Below are 23253 nucleotides of genomic sequence, written 5' to 3' on the forward strand. Positions count from 1 at the left end.
ATTAAAATCTTAGCAATTTTTTCTTTTTGAGGAAGCCCCGTGATGTTTTCAGATGTAGTAATTGATTTTTCTCAAGATTACAACGCGAATTTTTTACAGTTTTAAAATTCTTGAATATGAGAAATTTGTAATGGTTTTCTTAAGAATTCTCGCAAGATTTTTTTGCATGCTTTGAACTTTTTAAAAATGAGGATTTTCATATTTCGAAATATCCTGAATCTTAGTTTGACGAATTTAATGTTGTCGGCTCGATTCAATTTATTTCAAACAGAGTATCAATGTAAAATAATATTCGAAGCAAATCTAATAGGGTAGTAATGTTGGAAATCATTGTTCTAGCCCATTTATCTCATGCAATTCCATGTCTAATCAAATTTTCATGAAAATTCACACATACACATAAACATTAAATTATTCTAGCGTAATACTTATTATAAAATAATTTATTGAGAGTGTATAAGTACTATAAATTTGCATCCAAACAAAAAAAAAATTATTTATTCGTTTGAATCCTAAAAATTTACAGAAATAGCAGGCGAATTTCGTACTTGTACATATCCCTCCCCACTTCCCCCCTCAACCACCTTACACGTACATCCCAAGTATTTTTAAATGAGTATATTAATTTTTTTTCAGTTAATTTCATATTTTCTGTTTATTATAGCATTTTAAATAATATTTTTATTGAAAATTACATACATATAATTCTAATAACATTATACATACATTACCATAAAATATTTAAATATATGCATGTATGTATGTATGTGTTGGTGCGATAATTTAACTGCATTAAAAATTATTTTCATTTTATAAGTGTTAAAATAGTTATTTTTTTTTTGGATAATAATTATAATTGCAGTCTAAATTAGGCACACATTCACATTAAACGCACATTTAGTACTTATGTATATGTGTATAACAAAATATGTATAAAAAAATTTTAAATTATGTCCTAAATTTTAATGGATTTAGAATGTACGAATACGTATATCTGTTGGAATGAGAACTTTTTTTATATATATAAAATATTTTGAAGTTTTTATTTAAATATAAGCAAATTTTCGGATTAGACATTGCAGAGATTTAGGGATTTTTTTTTTCGTATATATGTATATGCAATAATTGTATAACGATGTCATAAAACTATTTTATGAAATAGATTTTTTGTTTTTTTTATTTTTTATTAAAATTTATTTTATTATAACTACCTAATTTAAATTAGATTTTTGTAACTAGCTACAGTTATTTCGATTAAATTTGTATTAAGAATGCAATGCCATATATACGATGCCATATTGCCATACAATGCATTGTTGTATATACAATGTGGCATAGGGTTTAATGAGTATAACATGCAGTTATATACTTAAATACTAAGCAAATATTTTAAATTATCTAACAGACACCATGTTTATTATATCTGAAATATTTTCATCCTATACTTATTAATTATTTTCGTGTACAATATAAATTTTAAATTCGTATAAAATATTTTAAATTTAAACCTAAAAATATAAGAAATAGCTGGTACGACTTGGACATTACGGTAGCATCAAAACCAGTTTGAAATCAGCGATTTGTTTACTTGAATGATGAGATTTCTTTAATTTCCAAAAATTTATAATAACTAGCACTATTCATTGAATTTTGTTTTGAAAATCATTATGAGTAATAAAAAAAAAAGTACCTGGAATTTAATAAAACAAAAAAATGCTGAAAAAAATGTTCACTTAACCCTATCATGTACGTTGGTTGTGTTTTTCCATTTATGCTCGTGCTATTGGAAGACCGTGAAACGACATTATAAAAATTTTGCACAAAACACAATTATTTACATAATATATATGAATCTGTTTCAGAATATTAAGAAAATATGGGTGAAACTCAATGAATCTCCAATTAAAATTATTTGTAATTCAATTATTAAATTTGATACCAATATAATTATATTTAAAATTTCCTCCTATTTGTTACTATAGTAATATACGCTTAGATTAATAACTAAGAATGAAGTCATAATTCAACTAAGAATGAAGCCATAATTAATAAGAAATAACTAAGAAATAACATAAGAAATAACTAAGAATGAAGCCATAATTAATTTTAATTATGGAAGCATGTATTCCAAACGGTGGCGCTCTTTAATTGGTTTACCGCGAAATTACAGGAATTTTGCTTGCCAACTCATTGCTTTGCTCAAAAAAACTCCTCAAGAACACAAAGATTGTTTTTATAAGCTTTTTCCATCACAACCATTTCAGCAACTCTTCAAGCATACTTAAAATGTTTAAACTGAAAGCTGGTAAATAAAACATTGTTACGAACTTTAGGGTTAATATTCTGCATCTGCATCATTTTAACTATAATGCCATATAATAACTATAAATAAAATTTTCTTCTTAAAGTAATATTATTCTTTCTAAAGTATACATAAGGATTCAGGTATTCCGCTGCAGAATTGAAAAAAAAAAACTCACGAGAACTGCATAAAAATTGTCTCGACTTTTTTTTTTTTTTTTCTTCTCTGTCTCTCTTTTATTCACCGTTGTTTCATCACCAATATAAGTTTCTGGATTTTCATTTAAATAAAGAAAAAAAATTTTTTTAATATTAAGTTTTTTTATTTTATTTCATTTTATATGTTCTATTATTTATTAACGAGTATTTCCGCGTTACATTTGTTACAGGAGAGCCAAAAAACAAAAAAAAAACAATAATAATACTAAAGAAATTTTTCTTTTTTTTCACTTTTCTTCATTTCATCGAGATTTTGTAACGAAAGTTAACCAAGATTTTTTTTTTCTATCTTTCTTTACCTTTTTATAATAATTTTAAGATATATAGAAACAGGATCTCATTTACGTATAAATATTTTTCAAAGGAATTAAAAAAAAAAAAAATAAACAGATATCCTAGTAATTTCGGTGGAAATAAAAACGCAGCGATCATAATTTTTCCTATGGAAGTTCATTTTTGCATGTTTTTGTAGTCCTTTTCTTGCAAATTTGCGAAAAAATTGAAAAAAAAAGAGATTTGCTTTTTAATTCAACACTGTCCGTTTGTATGCATGCTTGGGCGCCAGTTTATGAAATTCAAAATTCAAGCACACACACTTCCAGTTAGAAAGATGAAAATTTGTAAACAAATATTTTCTTAACCAGAAGAAAAATTTTTTGTATCTGTTATTTTTTCCGAGTTACTGCCCCTAAAAGTATGCAAAGTCTTAATTTTTGATTTCTTATTTCTTCGACACCGAAACTCCATTGAATTTCTATAAAATCTAGAATGTAATATAGCAAAGTCTCTTGTCCGAAAATCAAAACAGTTACCAACGCAATTCAATCTTTAAATGGTTTTCTATAAAAATTTGAAAAATTTCTCCTAAAGTTATGCAAATTTTTATTGTTATATAAAAATTATTTAAATAGAACATTGATTTCATTATTTATGATTAAAAGCGTCAGTTTTAAGCTCTTAAAAAGAAATGTGCTATTTAACACACCATGAATCGAATCGGCTATATATTTTTTTTTGTTGTCTTTCTTCCTGCATACTTCTGGAATTGAAAAGGGAAATGTATGTATACAAAGAAAGCGAATAAGTTAACGAGAAAAAAAATTATAATATTTCATTTGCGTTTTTCTTAAATATTTTTTTTCTTTTTATTATTGTTTTGGGTCCAGTTGTATGTTTAAATAGTAAAAGAAAAGAATAAATTAAAATAAAAGCACTGACACAATCCAAAATAATAATAATAACAAGAATAACAAGAGCGAGAGAGAAAGAGAGAGATATGTAAATAAAAATCTCAAACAGGATATACGTAAAATAGAAAGATGTTGCTTACCTGCTGAAAATAATAGATCCGGTCGACATTTTATTTTTTTTTTCGAAATTAACCATACTAGTAAAGTAAACATAATAATAGGATGATGGAACTACAGCCATGATAATACAAGAGTAGAATGGGGAACACAATCTAAAACTGTTTTTGGTTAAATTATAAATGTGGTTCTTATTGATAGTTTTTATTCTTTTTTGTTCTCTTATTGTTAATGTGTCCTGTTTTTTGATTTTATTCCTTTAAATTTTCTATTTTCATATATTGTTATTATGAAAAATTCCATTAGTGCCAAAATAGAAAATGGTGTGCATTTTGTTTAAAAACCAAACAACTGTACAAAAGAAATTTATTGAAAAAATTAATAAAAATGAAAACAGGACAGAAAGGATAAGTATTTTTTTTTTTTGTATTATATTTGAATTTATTCAAATTCAAGCCATTGAACAAGAAAGGAAGGACAACGCGAATAAAATTAAAAAAGGAGAATTTTTTTTTTTTTTTTTGAAAATTATTACTTTTTTCTATATATAATTATAAAGGAATAAGAAATCCTGTGAATAATAATTGTAATAACTTGTATACAATAATAATATATCCTGTGTGATCCCGGAAGGTTACATAAATTATTACCTTAATATTATTATTACAATTTTAGTTATTATTATTTTTTATTTTAAAATTATTGTGTAAATATTATTGTGCTTGTATATTTGAAATAAGAAAAAATATCAAAGGATCTTTCAATTCTATTCCTGTTTTTATTTTTTTTTATTATTAATATTTTAATTTTCTATTAAAATGAGAATAGAATAATAAAAAATGGAGGAATAATAAAAAATGTCGGCGGTAAGATTTGTTGATTTTTTTTTATATTTTATGATTTATATTATATATTTTGTTTTGTGGTATTTTTTAATGTCCGTTTTAAGATTCCGGGGTCTTTCAAAATGATATTTGAATATTTTAAATTTTTTCAACAATTAAAAATAAATTTTTGGTTGAGATTTCAATTCATAATGCTGTTAGAAGAAAAGAAATCAATACGTTAATAGTAGTGAGTAGTAGTTGGAACCCATCACATCCTTAATAAACACGGGAATGTGTTCCGGATTTTGGAACACTTACTTTCCTAGCAAATTTTTAAGTATATTTAAAATCCCAGATTAAGTTTCCCAGTTAATTTTCTTTTGTAGAATAAGAATCCCAGTTAAATTTTCATTTGTTTGGTCCTTTTTGGGAACAATGTTGCATTATTCGTTCGTTCTGTATGTTCATAACAAAAGCCTCCATTATGTATCCTCATATCATTCCCTATATTGAATTAATATCTTGATTTTCTTGATATTTTCATTTATTATCTGATTATCTTGGTCTGCAAAACTTTCTGTTTCACCATCACTTGAATATTTCGCTACATATGTAATTTGTTTCGTACAAGGGTATTTAAATTCATGATTTAGTGTTTATTTTGACATTAATAAGGAAGGCTATTTCTAAAAAGAAACTATTTCTAAAGTGTTTTTTCCACTATATATAAACAACTATTCATCGAAATGAAATGCAAATAGTGTGTTTGTTTTTTTAAATACATTTTCTCTATTTTTGTTCTTCATGGTCAGCTTACATTTCAACCCCAATTTTCTGACATGAATTTAAAATTTTCTATTTTTTTTAAATTTTAATCAAATTTTCTCTAAAAACTTCAAAAGAATTTTGAATATTTCAACATTTCACACAAATATGAGAAATCATTTTAATTTTAAAAATTTCAAAAATAAATCCAATTATCATTCAGAAGGAAAAATTTTCAACAAAAAAAAAAATAAAAAAAAAAACGAAATGTCATTTTCTATCAAAACTTTTCTAGAATCACGTAATTTTTCAGTAAAATTTCAATATGAAAAATCAAAAAGAAAATTTTTTAAAAAATTTTTATTTCATTCTCGTTTTAATTAAATTAAATTAAAATTTATTTTTATTTTTCTTATTGTTCAACTAGAATTTTTCATCAAAATTAAAACTGTACTAAATAAGTTGAAAACTACTAAGAGTGCAAATTATATGTACGCGTACATACAGAGCTATACACTATAAGTTGAGAAGTAACCTTCTTTACATCTACTCCCATAGAATGGAAGGACAACACAAATACTCCCTTAAGGATTATTTAGGATAGCAATAGTATACCAAATAGTTGCTGAAAATTCCGATGGAACGCTTTTGTATAGATCACTACTAGATTGTATAACTCACTACTAGCTGAGTGAGGAGGGTTATGAATGAATTGCAAAGGACATGTTCTCCACGTTGCTTTTACAGGTGGGTATTATTCTCTCAAACTAACAATAACCATTGAAATACAGAATCTCTCAATTAATTTCTGAAGCTCCACAGTGCACTGCACGCGTATTCAAGAGTGCAATATTGGTGCAAAATTTATTGCTTTTTTTAATTTTCAATATCTCTATTATAATGGTACACTTTGATATATGATTAATTTAAGCAGTTCAATGCCATTTTTGGGCACTCCAAATTGTTTTTAAGATGTTTTTATTTAAAAATATGTGAATTCTTCTTCTTATTCGTCTGCTTATCCACTGCTGCATGTTTGCGATTACATTGCTAAAGTTCTCCTTGTTCTGTGCGGTGTGTACTAGTTGCCCGGTTGTTTGTAGGCCAGTCCATTGTCTGATGTTTCACAGCCACAACATTTGCTTTCGTCCAACACTCCTTTTGCCTTCTATTTTACCTTGCAGGACTAATTGCAGAATATGATATTTTTCGTTACGCATTAGATGAACTAAATATGCTGTCTTTCTACGTTTAATTGTTAATAATAGCTGACGGTCAGTATTTATTCTGCTCAATACTTTTGTGTTACTAACTCTATCTACCCACGGTATTTTTAATATTCTTCGATATAGCCACATCTCAAAAGCTTTCAGCATATTCGTGAATTCGAAAATTTCTAATTACCGTAATTTCCAAAAATTCTTGTAATAATTTTTATCGTAATAATTTGTGTATATATTATAGCCATTGAGGTAAAGGGGATCGATTTACTATCAAAGGAGTATTTTTTAAATTTTACAAATCCACCTTTTCATCCTAATTTTCATTGAATGAGCGTGCATCGAATATTCAATAAACCAAGAAAAATTCATTCAATTTTGATATTTTAAATTCCCTTCTATTTTTTTTTCACCTCAATACATATACAATATTATGCAACTACCAGAATCACACTAAATACAAAACAATAAAAAAAAAATATTTTAATTTTTTTGCTTTTTTTCATAATTTTTGGCTTCCTATTTCTGCACTTGGCCCAATTTTTCAACAGAGAATTTTCTCAGTAACAAAAATACTTAAAAAAAAATCAATTTTAGTTTGTTTTGAAAGCGTAGAGGAGATCTTAGCATAGAACACAAAAAAATAGAAAATGCTAACAAACAAACAAACAAAAATTTTTGTGCTTGAGGAAAAAGTTTAAAATGTTTGCCCTCTAAAAATAAAAATAAAAAGACAAATGAAAAATAAAGCGTGGCATAGAAAATATTAAAACTGACAAAAAAATAAAAATCCAGAAAAGTTATGACCCTAAAATGAAAGTAAAAAAAGTAAAGATATGCAAAAAAAAAAGAGAAGGCAAATGCAAAAATTAATGCTCTACAGGACCTTTTCCATCGTGCAAAATGCAAATACTACCAAATTCTGTTTTATTTTATACTTTTCTTCTGAGCTCCTCTCATTAATCCTTTCTAGAATTTTTTTTTCTCATTTTTTTTTCATAACGTACATTATAACGAACAACACAGCTCTACAAAAAGTTAGATTTAAGTAGAATACATAATTTCAAAAAAACCTTAATTTCTATTCTTCAAAGCTTTTTTAGGAGCAACCACAATTCCATAATAATCCTGACATTTGCGCTCTTTTATGTAAAGTAATGCATTGTAGACAATAGAATGAACTATTCTCTCTGAAAGCTCTCTAGAACTCAGAAGGTAAGACTGAATTGATATTACTTCAAAGAAAGCATATTTAGCTTTAAAAAAACTATAACGGAACGATGGTCAACAACAAATCAAACTAAATTCAAATATCATCAAGAGTAAGACAGGGCGATACTTTGAGTCCATTTCTCTTCAATTTGATAATGGAAAAAATTATATCTGAAGTAAAAGGTGTAACCATAAAACATTAAAAGAAGAAACAAAAATTATATACTACGACGATGACACCCGTGCTTAGAAAAATTACAGGCCACACATTACAAGATAGAATTATAAGCACAGAATAAAGAAATGCTTTAAATGTTTAAGACGTGGTAAAATGGGTAAGATTCAGGAGGTATCCCTGGAATGAATACGTCTCTAGAGTGCAAAATGACCGTATTACAAAAGTAGTAAAAGACGGCAAACTAAGAAACATCAAACCGCCAGGTAGACCACAGAAAAATGACCGAGTCCTAGACATCTACTTCGCAAGAGGCGAACTAATTGGAAAAGAACAGACTGGAGACCTATAAAGAAGAAGAAGAAGCAACGAAGGTTAGTACTTAAATTAATTAAAAAAAAAAATTAAGGAAATTTTACACATAATTCAACGTAATAGAATTCCCAAAAATTTCAATTAAAATCACCTTTTTTGGAGAAAAGCAACACTTCCAGGAGTGCGAAAGGAAAATATTTACCAACCGAGTTTTTTTTGAAGATAATAAATAATTTTGTTATTATATTGCAAACGGGGGGGTCTCCAAGACTTACATACTTTTCACATTAAAAAGCGTCTGAAATTTGCCACCAGTAGGTTTTACAGATTAATCCTGGAAGGTTGGTACCCAAGTCACAATATTACTGCGGCCAATGTGATTTATTCTAATAACCTAATAATATTTGAACCTAATATTTCCTTCATAGAATTTAAGGAGAAAAAATCATAAAATTTTTAACAAAAAAATCTTTTACTTTGTATAATTCAATAGTAATGCAACCTGATTAATATTTAATTCAAACTATGAACACAAATATACAAACAAGCATATGCACAAGGATCTTACATATATACAAATAAAATATGCAAAAGAATTCATTTTATATTTTACTAGTTATTGTCCCTCTTCATGACTCTAAGCTGTCTTTCCACCCCTTCACAAAATTTTCAAGTTAAAAAAATCTTCTTTTAAAACAAAATACACTTTTCTATTAATTTGCCGCCCATTTTTAACTCACAATCAGGGTATAGAAGCAAGGATGTATTTACAAACATAATTTTTAAAAATTATCCTTATACTTATATTTCCAAAAATATGCACATAGGCATAGTACATAAGTAAGTAGAAGGGTTCGTATGTGCAGAACTTTTCATATTTTCAATTTACAAACAGTTTCACATTGCAACTTAGAAGAAGGTAGTTTTGTCATATACTTTCATACACCAATGACAAAATTTAAAAAGGTGATGGTGATGATGATCCAGAGTGCAATCCTATTTTGAAAAAAAAAAATAAAAACAGAAAAATTATTAAAAACTGTCATGGCATTTGGTAAATAACGAAAGAAGAAGATTTTCTATTCCATCTTTCATTTGGCCCCAAAAAGGCGCAAGAAACAGAAGCAAAAAACATAAAAAAATTGTTATAACCGTACGGGACGTGTGTGTATTAATCCAACAACAATAAACGCAATAACTATAATTTTTTTTTTAATTCTTGTCTTCTCTTTCTTGTTTCCAAAAAACAAAAAAAAAAAATCATCTTTAATTGTGTACCTAAAGTATGAATTAAGGTTTTCCTTTTATTTGTTTTATTGTCATTACTTTCGTCTCTCTATATAAATGTATACATTGTTATTGTTGCCACCTAGTGGTATTGCCATTGAAGTTGCCTCGTTTTCCTAGAGAAATACCCAGCTTAAACATCACAATTCTACAATTTTATATATTGTGTACGTTTTTTCATTATTTGAAATATTTTCATTCCATAAATTCCATTTTTTAATTTTTTGTTTAATCCTAAATCCACTATTGTAATATGGGGAGTTTACTCAGATGCCATACACATACATTCATATAATTTTGAAAATAGAAAAACAAAAAATTTCGTACTACTGCCATTACCATCATTTTTTTGTGTTTTTCATATTTTTAATATTTTTAGACACCATGCATACATACAAGTAGACTCATATCTAGTAGACTCTCACATAATGAATAGTGGCAAGAGTGGGTTGGTATGGCTGTGTCTGTGTGTATAGGGCAAATTTATGTGTGAAATCCTTTTGAATTTTATGAATTATTGTAATAGCTAAAAAGATTTGTTTTTTGTCCATTTTTTGTTTTTGTAAGAATAAAAATTTTCAAATATAAAATAAAGGATGACATACAAGGATAAGAAGGATGCAAAAATTTAGTAAAGCAAAGTGTAAAAAGAAAAAAAAATTTTTTTTTGTTGTTAGTTTTTTTTTTGTTGCTCTTAATTTCATAAGGTTCTTGACATTATTACTATTTTTATGTTTTGATGCAGATGATTTTTGCCTAGGTTTGTATGTATGTAAATTTGTTTATATTTAAAATAAATTTTGTGAATTTTTTGAAGCTGTGATATTTTGTGTTAATTTTCATTTTTTTTTCACAAATGCGTGGCATTCTTACTACTTCGCCGCATTTTGCAAAGTGAAATGTTTTTGAAACTGTATAAGGTGCGATAAAATCGTTAACAGGAAGGTCACTTTGGTAAGAAAAAGTTTCAATATTAATTATTTAACTCAAGTTCAAGCCGGACCAAATAAAATTTTTACGATATTCCTATTTCGATTCAAATCCGGCCCAAAGCTGCAAATTGCCGCGAAAAAATAAAAATAAAAAATCTGTTATAGTATAGGGTACCATCTTGAGCAGTTTCGAAGAAATGAAAGAGCAATTCTTTAATATGTAATTACAAGATTTCGCTCATATTTTTACGATAATTTATTTTACTCATATGAGCAAAAAAAATTCCTCTTCTTCAACTGTTGATAACATTCTCATGGTGTGTCTAATATTAATTAATACATTTCCCGGCGGATATTTAAATATTAAATTGTAAAAGCGCGCCTACGATACAACATAATACCGTAAAATCAATTCAAATCACTTAATTTTTTCTTGATTACAACACTCCCGGAATACAAAAATATAACATATTCCTTTCAATAGTTCTTCCTCTAATTCAACTGCTCCTAATTTTTTTCTTAAATTGTTTTACCGTAAGTTTTTATACCTATTTCAATAATAAAAATTCCTATGTGTTTTCTCCATCTATTTCCATAATTTTCTTCCTTTTTTTTTCCGTCTCCTTTTCTAATTGTCCTCTTGTCTTCCAATCATAATTTTGTACAATTGTTTTTTTTTTTCAAGTTTTTGTGCTTTACTTACATTTTTAGTTGTATGGATTTTTTTTTTAAATCAGAATTATTTTTATGTCCCCAAAATATTTTGTTTTTGAGAAGGAAGGCGATATGGATTTAATTTTTTTCACATTTTACTGGAGACACCTATGTATCCTTAAAGGGAGATGAATTTTGAGAAAGAAAGAAATGCTCAAATAAACGGCAAAAATCAGAAGAAACAAAAAGCAAACCAGTAATAATGATGAAGGGAGAAGAACAGTACAAGTGGAGAAATAGTACACAAATAGATGGACGAATGAATTTTTTTTTTTTGTGTTTTGAGGAAGAAACGTACATCCAACAATTTTTTTGTTTTATAATATTTTTTGTTTGTATTTCTCTATATATTACGGTGCTTCCTTTAAGATTTATGATCCTGTTTTTATCCATACAATTAAAAAAAAAAAAAGGAGATTTTCTACTTTCAAAAAAATTCTCTATGTTTCGTCCTTAAACAAAAACACATAACTAAATAAAGGACAAGACAAGATATGTGATGCAGAAAATATAGAAAAATTATAGTATAGAGTGCGCTCTAGGATGAATACATCTTTGTCTTTTTCTCTTGTTCTTGCTTTTCTGTTTGCCTTTTTATGCATTGACTTCCTCCTTTATGCTCTATCGTGTCCTTTTTGTTTCATATTTTATTTTATTTTTTCCGAAATCATATATATTTTCTTTTTTTTTTTGAAAAATGTGGTTATGTTACTTTAGATTTTGAGGCATTACTTTTTATATTCATGAAATACGTACATACGTTCATACATGCATGCATATCATACAGTATGAAAGTGTAAATAAATTGTTGTCCTTTTCTATTTTATATCTTTTTTTTTTGTTTTGCTATTTTTAATTCTATTTTTATAATTTCATAGTATTTATAGTGTTTTAAAAGGGTTGTTTTAAGGGTGTCCTGTAATGACCCCTAAAATACATATATTTATACACATATGTACATTATATACACCTGTGTATATCACACATTTACGTATATTATGTAAGATTTTGTGTCTCAACACGTTTACTATTATTAAATTAGAGTAAAATTTTTACATTAAATTTTTTGATTTTCAATTAGTGTACATTGAATATTCTCTGGTCAGAGTAAAATTTGAAGCGTTAGTGATATTATCAGGGTTGTGAGAGATTTGTTTTACACTATTTTAACTCCTCCACGAGTATATCACGCGGAAGAATTAATAAAATATTTTTTTTATTTGTTAATGACAATAAATTTGAAATAAATAAGTTTTACTATATTTAAATTCAGAGTTCCGTGACCGTATTTACATTAATTGTAGGGTACTTTTAGCATTCTTGAAATTAAATATATTACAAACTTTCTTTTAATGGCGGCATGACCTAATTACAATAAAAGAACATTTAATATATTTGAGAGAGAGGAATACAAATAATTAACAGCTAATATTCTTTACTCTTGACAGCAGTTCATGAGTTATCAGAGAAAATGATAGTATTCTTCAGCAGATAATTATATTGAGGAAACAAAATTTCATTTTCAGTTAATAAACAAACCACTGAGTTCTACTCAATTATAATAAGAATTATCAAACTAGAACAATTAACCAGATATAATGTAATTACTGGCAAATATTTTCAAAATGCCAGGTTTTTTAAATATATGTACTAATAAGACAAAGAGACATAGTATTAGAGAAGAAAAGATACTTAATATCAGCTATACAACGAGTTTGATTTAAAAAAAAATGTTTGAAAGAAAATCATACTTTTAAGCATCAACATTTATTCGGGATTCAAACCAAATATTATCAACTTGAAAACTTGAATTCTTTTAATTTAAATGATGTAAATCTCACATGTATTTATTAAAATTTCAACATGTCACATACATTTTTGTGCGTATGGGGTTGATGCTACTAAGGTTACATCTATGGTTGCATAGGACAATATGTATGAAACACAATAATTTATGGAGTCCATTGACTTATCATACAAAACCTTATTCGTATATTCACAAAAAAAAATTTTAAATTATTATTTTAGTTTTTTATAATAATAAATTTAAATTCTAACAAATACACAGAGAAAAAAAAATGAGGACTTTTAAAAAAAAAAAAAACTTTATTTAAAATTATTCCGCTATTATAAATTTTATTCAGTAAAATTTTATTATTTATATTTTAAAGCAATTTTATATTATATTATGCATAATACGCACACATTCACACACACAAGTGTTATACATATGAAATGCATCCACATTGGTACATCAAGTACATAAAGTACTTAAATTTTCTAGAAAAAAAAAATAAAAAAAAAAAAAAAAACGAGTACAATTCATTTATAATGTAGATATTTTTTTTTTTGTTATGTTTTTCTTCTTTTGTTACCTTTTTGAAGATGCCATCAGGATATAAACTTAAAATTTATTTACCTTATGTATGAATGTAACAAAAAAAAAAAAAAAATGGAACCTAAAAGGATGTAAATGACTAAACACCTTTAATATTTTACGTTACTATTAATTTTTTGTGTTTCTTTTCTGTTATACACTTGTTGTTGTTGTTGTTGATATTTCTGTTCTACATAGAACAGTTTATCTTATTTTTGTTTTGAATTGTTTCCTTGTGAATTTTGTGGCTTTTTTTTTCTAAAAGTATCTTTCATATTTTTTTGTTTCTCTTATGTTTTTTTTCGAATATTTCTATGAATGTCGTGTCCATTTTTAAGGATATTTTATTATTATAGTTATAAAATAGGACACAACAACATCAAGTACACTATATCTTATTCCTTTCTTTTTTTTCTTTTTGTTTTTTGGTGCTTTAAGGGTATACGTATATAGAAAATGGTAGTATTTTATGAAAGGATTTGTTAGATTGTTTATGAATCCTAGGTTGTTTTTTTTTTGTATATGGTTATTTGGTTGTAATTCTCATTTTTTTGTTATATTTAGTATTTTACAAGGTCTTGTGGGGAAACTTTTTTTTTTTGTATATACTTGCAATAATAATTTTCTATGCAGTTCTTATTTTTTGTATTTGTGTGTTTTTGCAGTGCAAATGGCTTGAGTGGTACTCACTTCTGTTATATTATTTTTGGCAATAAAAATTCATCTTTCTTGGATTAAAATAAAAGAAATGTTGCATTTTTTGAATATGTCATAAAAATTAAAACTATAAAAGAATAATGATACAGAAGAAGAAAAAGAAGAAAAACAAAATTGTGTAAAATAAAAGGGTTTTGTTTTTTTTTTTGATAAAATATTTATTGTCCTTTTTTTTGTGTGTATGTCCTAAGAACATGTGTACACATGCATTTTGGATGAAATGAATTTATATGACATTCTTTTTAGGTTACTGTTTTTTTTTTTTTTTTAGTTTGTATGCATTTTGTCTCAGGTGGACCATATAGGATTTGTATGAATGTTATATATGGTTTCCATATTAAATTATACTTAGTTTTTTCAGGATTGAAATATTTTAGTTTCAGGAGTTTTATTTTTGTTATACTAGATTTAAGTACAATTTTAACCTATAATAAATTTAATTTATTCCCTAAATACTTTAGGTATTTTTTTAATATTTATTATTTTTTTTTATCTTCCTTTAAATCAAATTTTAATCTTTTCTAAATTGTTCACTTTACAAACTAATATGAGTAAAAGTAATTTGTAGTTCTTTAGTATATGAAATAAATAAAATGTGCTTAAAAGTCAAAGGAAGTAATTATATTTTGTAATATATTATTGAATGACTAAGAATAAATGACTAATTAAGAGAAAATAGGAGTACAATCACCTAAAGTCGCATTAATTTGAAATAATTTAGAATAAATTCCGATAAATTGATCTTATTTTCCCTATTGAATCACCTGCCAACTATATTATAAAACCTGCTAACTATATTATATATCTAAAACGCGGTACGACTTTAGCTATGAAGTGTTTGGTTATTGCTAATGTAGCTCCCTTAGAGCTACAGTAAGAAATATCAAGTATCAACAAAATCCTGCAATTTTAATGCGAAACCTCACCTTAATTGGTTTTTTATGTCCTCGGTTTGCGAATGTAATATTTTATTCAACAGTCCAAAAACTAAATCAAATATCTTAATCCATTTGTCTTTGGAAGAAAAAATTTAATTTGGGAAATTGTACTAAAAGAGTCTCTACATATTAGATCACGGCCAATATCCAGCTTGTATCATTTAGAGAATTTTATCAGCTAATTATTTTATATAAATTCATTGAAGAGTTTTTGGTATTTTGTTTACATTGACCATATATATAAGAAATAGTAAAAGCCAATGGACCATATCAATTAAATTGTTGCAATATCTTACATACAAATAATTTGTGTACTTTACTTTTGTGTGTTTCCGTAACTGTGCTTTATATAAACATATTTATGACTGTCTTTTGTAATGAATCAATATATGAGTTCCTTTTATTTAAGCTATAATGAATAAGTATAAATATTTTAGAAATAACCATTCAATACATTCACTTGAATTCCAAATTTTCGAAAGTTGTGTCTCTTAAGTGAAGCTTATTTGGCTAAAGAAATATAAACCATACAAATTTTATGAAGCAGAATGTATGAATACATATCAAACATGTTTGATATTTAAAATCTGTAGAACTCATTAAATTTTTCTCTCATTTTAAATTCAATGCAAAAATTTTCATATTAATTTCTTTTTTATTTTAAGCTACGCTTCCCCTCCCCCCCCCTCCTTATATTAAATTAGTACAAATTCCTTTACAATAAATTCTGTTAAGATATATTTTAATTGTTTCAGATACAAAAAAAAAGAAAACTTATTGTAATTGTAATCATCACTTCTTCTATCTGATGCAATAATTACAATTTAACCAACAAAAGTAATTTACCATAGAATTAAATCGAATTAAAACAATTTTCTATAAAATTTTACCGCCATCGTCGACCCCGTTCCCGTTGTTTACTTCGTCTTCGTCATCTTTACCAGCATATTTAGGAATTTTGCAAAGTCTTATATGTGTATAACAATATGTAAAACAATGTATAAGAGATCTATTAGCAGTCTTATAATATATCCCCATATACAACTTTCATAGTATTATGGCATATTTGTGAAGAATAATAGTTAAAATAATGTAGGTATATGTTTGTCCTATAGTAATAATAATAAATTCAAGAGGAGAAAAAGAAAACAAACAAAAACAAGTAAAACAAAGGGTATCTCCCAAAAAAAAAAAAAGAAAACCGATTATGTTTATTGTATTCGAATCTTTAAAATGCCAGCAACTTTATGCTCTAATATTAAGAATATAAAGACAGTTTGTGCATATATGCATGCATGTAAGTTAGTTGCATAAATGTAAAATTACTTTTAATAATATTGAAAAGAGAAGAAAATACAATAATAAAGTTAAAATGCAGTAACAATAATAATAAGAACAACAAGAGCAACAACAATGATAAAATTTATTACACATGTTACCAATTCGTTTTAGAAAAAAAAAGACTGAATGATACTAGAAAAAGAAAACAATAAAAACAAGAAGGAAAATGTAAGCTTTAAAAACTCTCCAATTCCAACTTCAATTCCAAAATTTTTTTTTTATTTTTTTTTTTTTTTTGTGAACTTATATTGGAAAACAAAAAGTAATTGAATTTGATACACCCATGATTATGTTAAATATAATGCAAAATCGTGAGTTCAATTGGCATTTTTCGTAAAGAAAAGTACAAAAAAAAATTTTTTTATTGTTTTTCTTATATTTATTTTCTACCATTTTAAAATTTATTTTTATATCAGGTAAAAACACAGGTATATGCAATATTAATAAAGGACCGTATACAAAAAAAAAACTGAACTACAAAAAAAAAAATTAAAATTTATTTTTTTTTTGGCTTTTATTTCAATTTTTCTAAAAAAAATATTTACAAATTAAAATCATGAAAATGAAATCATCTACGAAGATCTATGTACGACAAAATGCGACGTAGCCATTTTGTTTTTTGTTTGTTTATTTAATTTCTTGATTTTTTTGTTTTTTTTTTTCTTATTGTTTGCTCTTATTTCTCTTATTTGCCAACTTTTTATTTTAATTTTGTTAATATTTTTTTTTTTTTTTTGGGTATTTTGAAAATCTTGTTATAGTAAGTAGTTACTAGATAGGAAGCAATAATACTTTAAAGAACAGTTTATACTATTGAAAATTTTTGAGTTCGTGATCTATAGGAAGAAATTTTTCATTATTTCGTGACACTTAAGTAAAACAGTTTGTAATCCAGATTAATTATGTCTGTGTCTGGATTAGTCCGATGACTAATTATTTAGAAGTGACTATGGCTCTCACAAGAAAATTGCAAGGTCAAAGAAAGAGTAAAGACGATCGGTTTATTTCCTATATATGGTTTGCTTATTTCATCTCACAAAATCCTGTTACAAATTTATGACAAAAGAAGCTCAATTTGCTATGAATCACATATAACGGCACGGCAATGCTGAATCGTCTCATTTATTGTTATTACTGTATAATCTGGAATTTGAAGAGAGAGAGAGAGAAAGAAAGAGAGCCGTTGAATAGACTGAATAAAATGAGCGTATGAGTTAATAGGAGAAAAAGACGTGTTGAGAGTTAAACAGACGGAATACTGATGATTGACTGGTGTTTTCGAAAAAAAAACAATAAATTGCGAACATTTCAATACGGTAGTATTCAATAAATATAAAAATTACGCAAAATATGAAGTACCTTTCGGCCATCTCGTTATACCAAATGGAAAAGAAGGAGCAGGTCGGGCGTTTTATAGAAGAGTGTTTTCTCTGGCGCCACTTCAATTGAAGAACATTCAAACGCATCTTAAGTGTAAACAAATCTTAAGTATTTTCAAAAAAATTTCATACTTTAATGAAACTTCGTAAGTGCAAACAAGTCTTTATTAAAGAAAAATAAAAAATGCATCTGTACAACATTTTCTATTTTCTATTTTCCTTATTGCATATTGAAGTACGACATTTTCAAATATTCAAAAAGAAAAAATAAGTTCAATTTTAAAAAACTTAAATCGTTAAATTTGGAAAAAAAAAAAAATAATTTCTAATTTTTTTTTTTATTAGTGAATTGAAAATTTCGTGCGCGTCGGTTAATTTAATAATATTTATGTACCTACATTACAAAAACTATACCATATAATCGAAATTATAATAAAATAGTTAAAGAAAGTAAAAAAAATCGGTAATTGATTAAAGCAAACATAATTTTTCCACAGTAGATGAATAAGGAAGGAAGCTACGTTCAATTAAAAATAATGGAGAGAAGTTAAATTTAATTCACAGGATCATTGTTCTTTTTCGTACAGATGCTAAGAATCATTACGAACAAGACGGACTAAAATTGTCATCAGACTTATTAATAAAGGGGGCTTTAACCCAATTTAACTTCCTAAAATTAGTAAGACTGACTAATCATTAATTTTGCTCTATCATGTTTTTGTTCCTATACATTTTGTGAAGGAAGGCATGAATACAGAACTGAAATCGATAAGTTTCATTCGTTGCACTCTTTCTAACCTAATCTAACATCTACCTCAATATTTACATGCTGCTCCGCTCTATATTTCATGGCACAGTTGACATCCAAATTCCTATGAATATCACAATTGCGTACATACTATGAACAATCCACCATGTTACAAAGGACAACGGTTCTGAAAAGTTTGTGTGTTATTTGATATGTGTTTGCTTAGCATAACCCCATAGATTTATACCATACAAGTATTTATTATCTAGTATTATACACAATAAAGCCCACTACAATTTTCTCAATATAGTCCAACAATCTATTCGAAATACAAAATTAATTTTTTTCCATTTCTTATTCTATATAATTATTTAAGATTTCTATTAATGCATACTATTATTAACTGTACAGATATTTACCCGATTGAGAATAAAATGAGGCTATAAAACAAAAAAATATTCAATATTATTAAATGAAAGGAGCAAAAGGAATAGATTTTTTATTAAATGATAACAATTTTGGGTAGAAACAGCAACAAAAAAAAAAAATAAAATAAAATTAGTTTTCTGTTATTTTTCAAAGAAAATTACAATGGCTAACAATTCTGAATACATTAACTAAGATCATAAATTAAATATTAGTGCATTTAAATTTTTTTTTCTGATTTTATTCCGCTTCCTATCTCTCTTTCTTTCCTCTGTACTTGCTATATAAACTCTTATTATTTCTGTGTTTTTGCCTTAAAGCCGAAATAATGTCTCTACTTATTTGTAATTCTATATACAAAAATCAAATGATATATGGGTATTATTTTTTCCTACCTTAAAATTCTCTACATACTCATATATTTTTCTATAGTTGGTATAATCGCAACGCGCCATTTCAAATGAATATTGTGAATATAAAAAATCAACAATTTTTTTTCGTTATTTTTTTTTTTTTATGAATTTGATATTAACTGGCCCGTGGCCAGAAGCTTATTTTGTTTTATTTGAGTAGAAACAGAAAAAGGATCAAATTATTATAACTACAATTATAATTTTTTGTTTTGTTTAACATGCACTTATGCATTGTACACAATATTACAAGTGAATATTATAAATTCACAATTAAATGTAAAAAAAAAAAATAAAATGTTAAGACAAATAAAAAATAGTTAACACCAAGGTCAGAGTGTCGGTGATGAAAAAATAAAATAAGCAAAACAAAAAATCCCTTTGTGATTTTTTTGCACTTTGCTTTTTTTTTAATTTTCATTCAGAGTTCATTGTGTGCGTTGAAAAACCATACACTGCATGTTTTTTAATCAATTTATTCAATCATTTTTAAATATTGTGAATTTTCATTTTTAATTGTGATTTTGAATTTCTTCTTCTTCTGCTCTCTTCTAGTTCTTACGTTATGGTTCTTTTGTTCTTTCGGTGATTCGTTTGCTTTTTAGTTTTATAATATATAGGAAACTCATGCAATTATAAGACAAGTTTCGGTAGGTTACCAATTCCGAACATAGTTTTATTTAAAAATACTGTAGAAAGGGTAGTGACAAAAAAATGCGTATAGCGCGTAATTTTCCTTTCATCGCTTGTAGTATTTATTAAGTGACAAAGTTGAACTCTCGGGTAATAAGACAAAATGAAAATATTTAATGATCTCATTAAATACATGAAATTACTTATCTACTGATTTCACTGACTTCTATTTTCTATAAGATATATACGGATACCTCAGTCGGTCAAGTACTCGTATTCACCCGCTCTCGTCAGCCACACCGAAGTGTGTTACCAGGAGACACCCGGCAGATAACTATGTTACTTTTTGGGATGTGAGAGTCGGATTTGCTGGCGGAGCTTATGATTTTCGAGTATCACACGTTAGGAATGTGAACTGACTAAGAAGCGAATCCTTTTCATTTCAATATTAAGAATCTCTGAAGAAAAGTATCAGATTAAAAAATCTCCACGACATAAAACCCCAATTCCTATACTTTCATTTCAAATTTGTCAATTACACACACAAAATTTAAAACTCGGAGAAACTCTGAACGGTACAACACCTCAAACCAAAATAGAATTGCTAAACAAAATCCTACAATTCTACGCTCATATACATACATACATTTTTATAAATTACTCAATCTGGTATGGCATTATTTTTCGCATTGATTTTTATCGTTTAATTAACGATTTCACCAGAAAATTTACACTTTTTACTTATTTTTTTTCTATGTTCATTTTATGCTTTTAGCTTGGAAAATTATGATATTCTTATTTTTTTGTATTTGTTTTTTAAAGTTATTTTATGCAATGATTTTGTGCAGATTCAAATAACGAATAAACAAACTCAAAAAAAAAAAAATTGGCTTTAAGTAAAAAAAAAAAATAGAATTATTGACTAATCTCTTAGTCTTTTGATAAACGAAATAAAAAAGCAACATTGTGTACGAGAAAAGTCAAGAAATTTTTAATACTTAAAATTTTTCCAATTTTTTTTTTATTTGTTTAACTACCCTTTAGGCATTCTCTGGACACAAATCTTCCGCCAAGAATCTTAAATTTTTTTTTGTTTGTATGTTTACTTGTTTTTAAAATTCAAGTTCAATATGATGACAATGCATAAGCCTCTCATATAGCGATATATATGAACATACGAGTATAAAAAATATTTTCATTGGCCTTTTTTGCTCATTTTACTTACGATTATCACAAGTTGAACTCATCAGCATTTCAGGTTATAAGCATTCTTTTTCTGTTTACTTGTTGATAAAAATGAGAGGAAGAGAGAGAGAGAAAAAAATTAAAAGAATTACAAAATGCTAAAAACCAATAATGCCATTGGCATAAAATAAAAAAAATTCTAAAACAAAATTGCAATTGGTAAAATATACAATAATGCCACCAAATTCAAAACCTACAAAACTTGATCCAAAAAAATAAAGAATTGAACAAAATAAAAATATCAGTTTGAGATCAACACAAAAAAACAAAACAAGAAAAATAGAACAAGAATAACAAAAAATTATTCTAATTGTGTTGTTGTTCTTCTTCTTCTTCTGTTTTCGGTAAGTCTTATTGGTATAAAGGCAAAAAGGGCTCTTTTAAGATATTGAGGATCAAACATTTCATTTACAACAATAACAAATAATTTAGATTTTGTTTCAAGTTGCATTTATAAAAAAAAAAGAAAACAAAATATTATTTAGATTGAGAAAATAAAGAATCGCATAAATAATAAAATAAATAAATATTTACATACGTGAGCATTAAATGATTACACACACACACGGCTCTACACAAATAAATAAATTTTTAGATAGTCTAGGTATATATAGAAAGAGTTGCGATTGGAATATAAGAAGAAAACTACAATAATATTTTTTAATTTTTCTTTTTTTTTTCAATAGTCCAATTGCAATAAATTGACTCGGAGAATTCGTATATAACCTCGAACATTAAATAAATAGAGGAAAAGAAAAAACACAATAGAAGAGTTTAGTGGTTTACTTTGCAGTTCTTGAAGAAATATTTTATAACCAAGATGGGAAAAATAAAGGGCTCTGTCAATTCAGACACAGCTTAAACTTCATAAATTTTTTGAATGTAGAATAGGAAGAACGTAACGCAGGAATTTATAAAATAACAGAATCACCATATTAGAGAACTACGTGAGAATAAGGCTGGAAAACGTGGATAATTAGAATATAATAGTGAAATATATCGTTTTAGTGATAAGTATAGGAACAGCAGACTAAAATATCTGGAGGAAGGCAGCAACAATATAACTAAAAAATCCACTCTCTGGTTAGCATTATGCTGTTTAGAAAAGTACTAATTTGGTTGAGTTAGAGAAGTACTTTTCTGTAACCGAAGAACAACACGGAAATATAGAAAACTAAAGATACGCTTCGGAAGGAAGGAGTGAAGAAACTTAAGGAAACATATCGAAGATTAGAGTTAAATAAAGCAAAAAGGCTGATGGATATTTAACAGAAGCAAGGGAAATATCGCAAAGCAGCATAAGTTAGGAATTGAGGCTGTACGGTTTTGATCTTTATATTTATATCTAAAAAAATGAGCTTAACTCGCCGTTTAAATTTTCAAATGACAAACAAATATTTTTAACATAAAAACCCAAATACCGACTTTATAATACTGCAACTTTCGATGTGTGTTAGCGTAAAACGGGCATAAATCGTTTAAAGAGTATGCACCAACATCAACTTGCTACAATATTTTTATTTTCATTTTTATTGTTATATTGTGTGTTGTATGGTGCCGCAAATATTTAACAAAACTATAAAAAAAAAAAAAATATAAAGAAAAAAGGAAAGAAGAAAAAGAGAAAAAAGTAACATAAAGTTAAATTAAATTGCAATGACAGTTACTGCGCATAACAGTAACAACATCGACAATATTCATATTATTATTGTATGTATCGGTTTTTTTTTTTTTTTTTTTTACATATCAATTGTTCCTGATCAAA

Source organism: Condylostylus longicornis, unplaced genomic scaffold (assembly GCF_029603195.1).
Source record: "Condylostylus longicornis isolate FDR11 unplaced genomic scaffold, ASM2960319v2 ptg000122l, whole genome shotgun sequence".
Lineage (NCBI taxonomy): Eukaryota > Metazoa > Arthropoda > Insecta > Diptera > Dolichopodidae > Condylostylus > Condylostylus longicornis.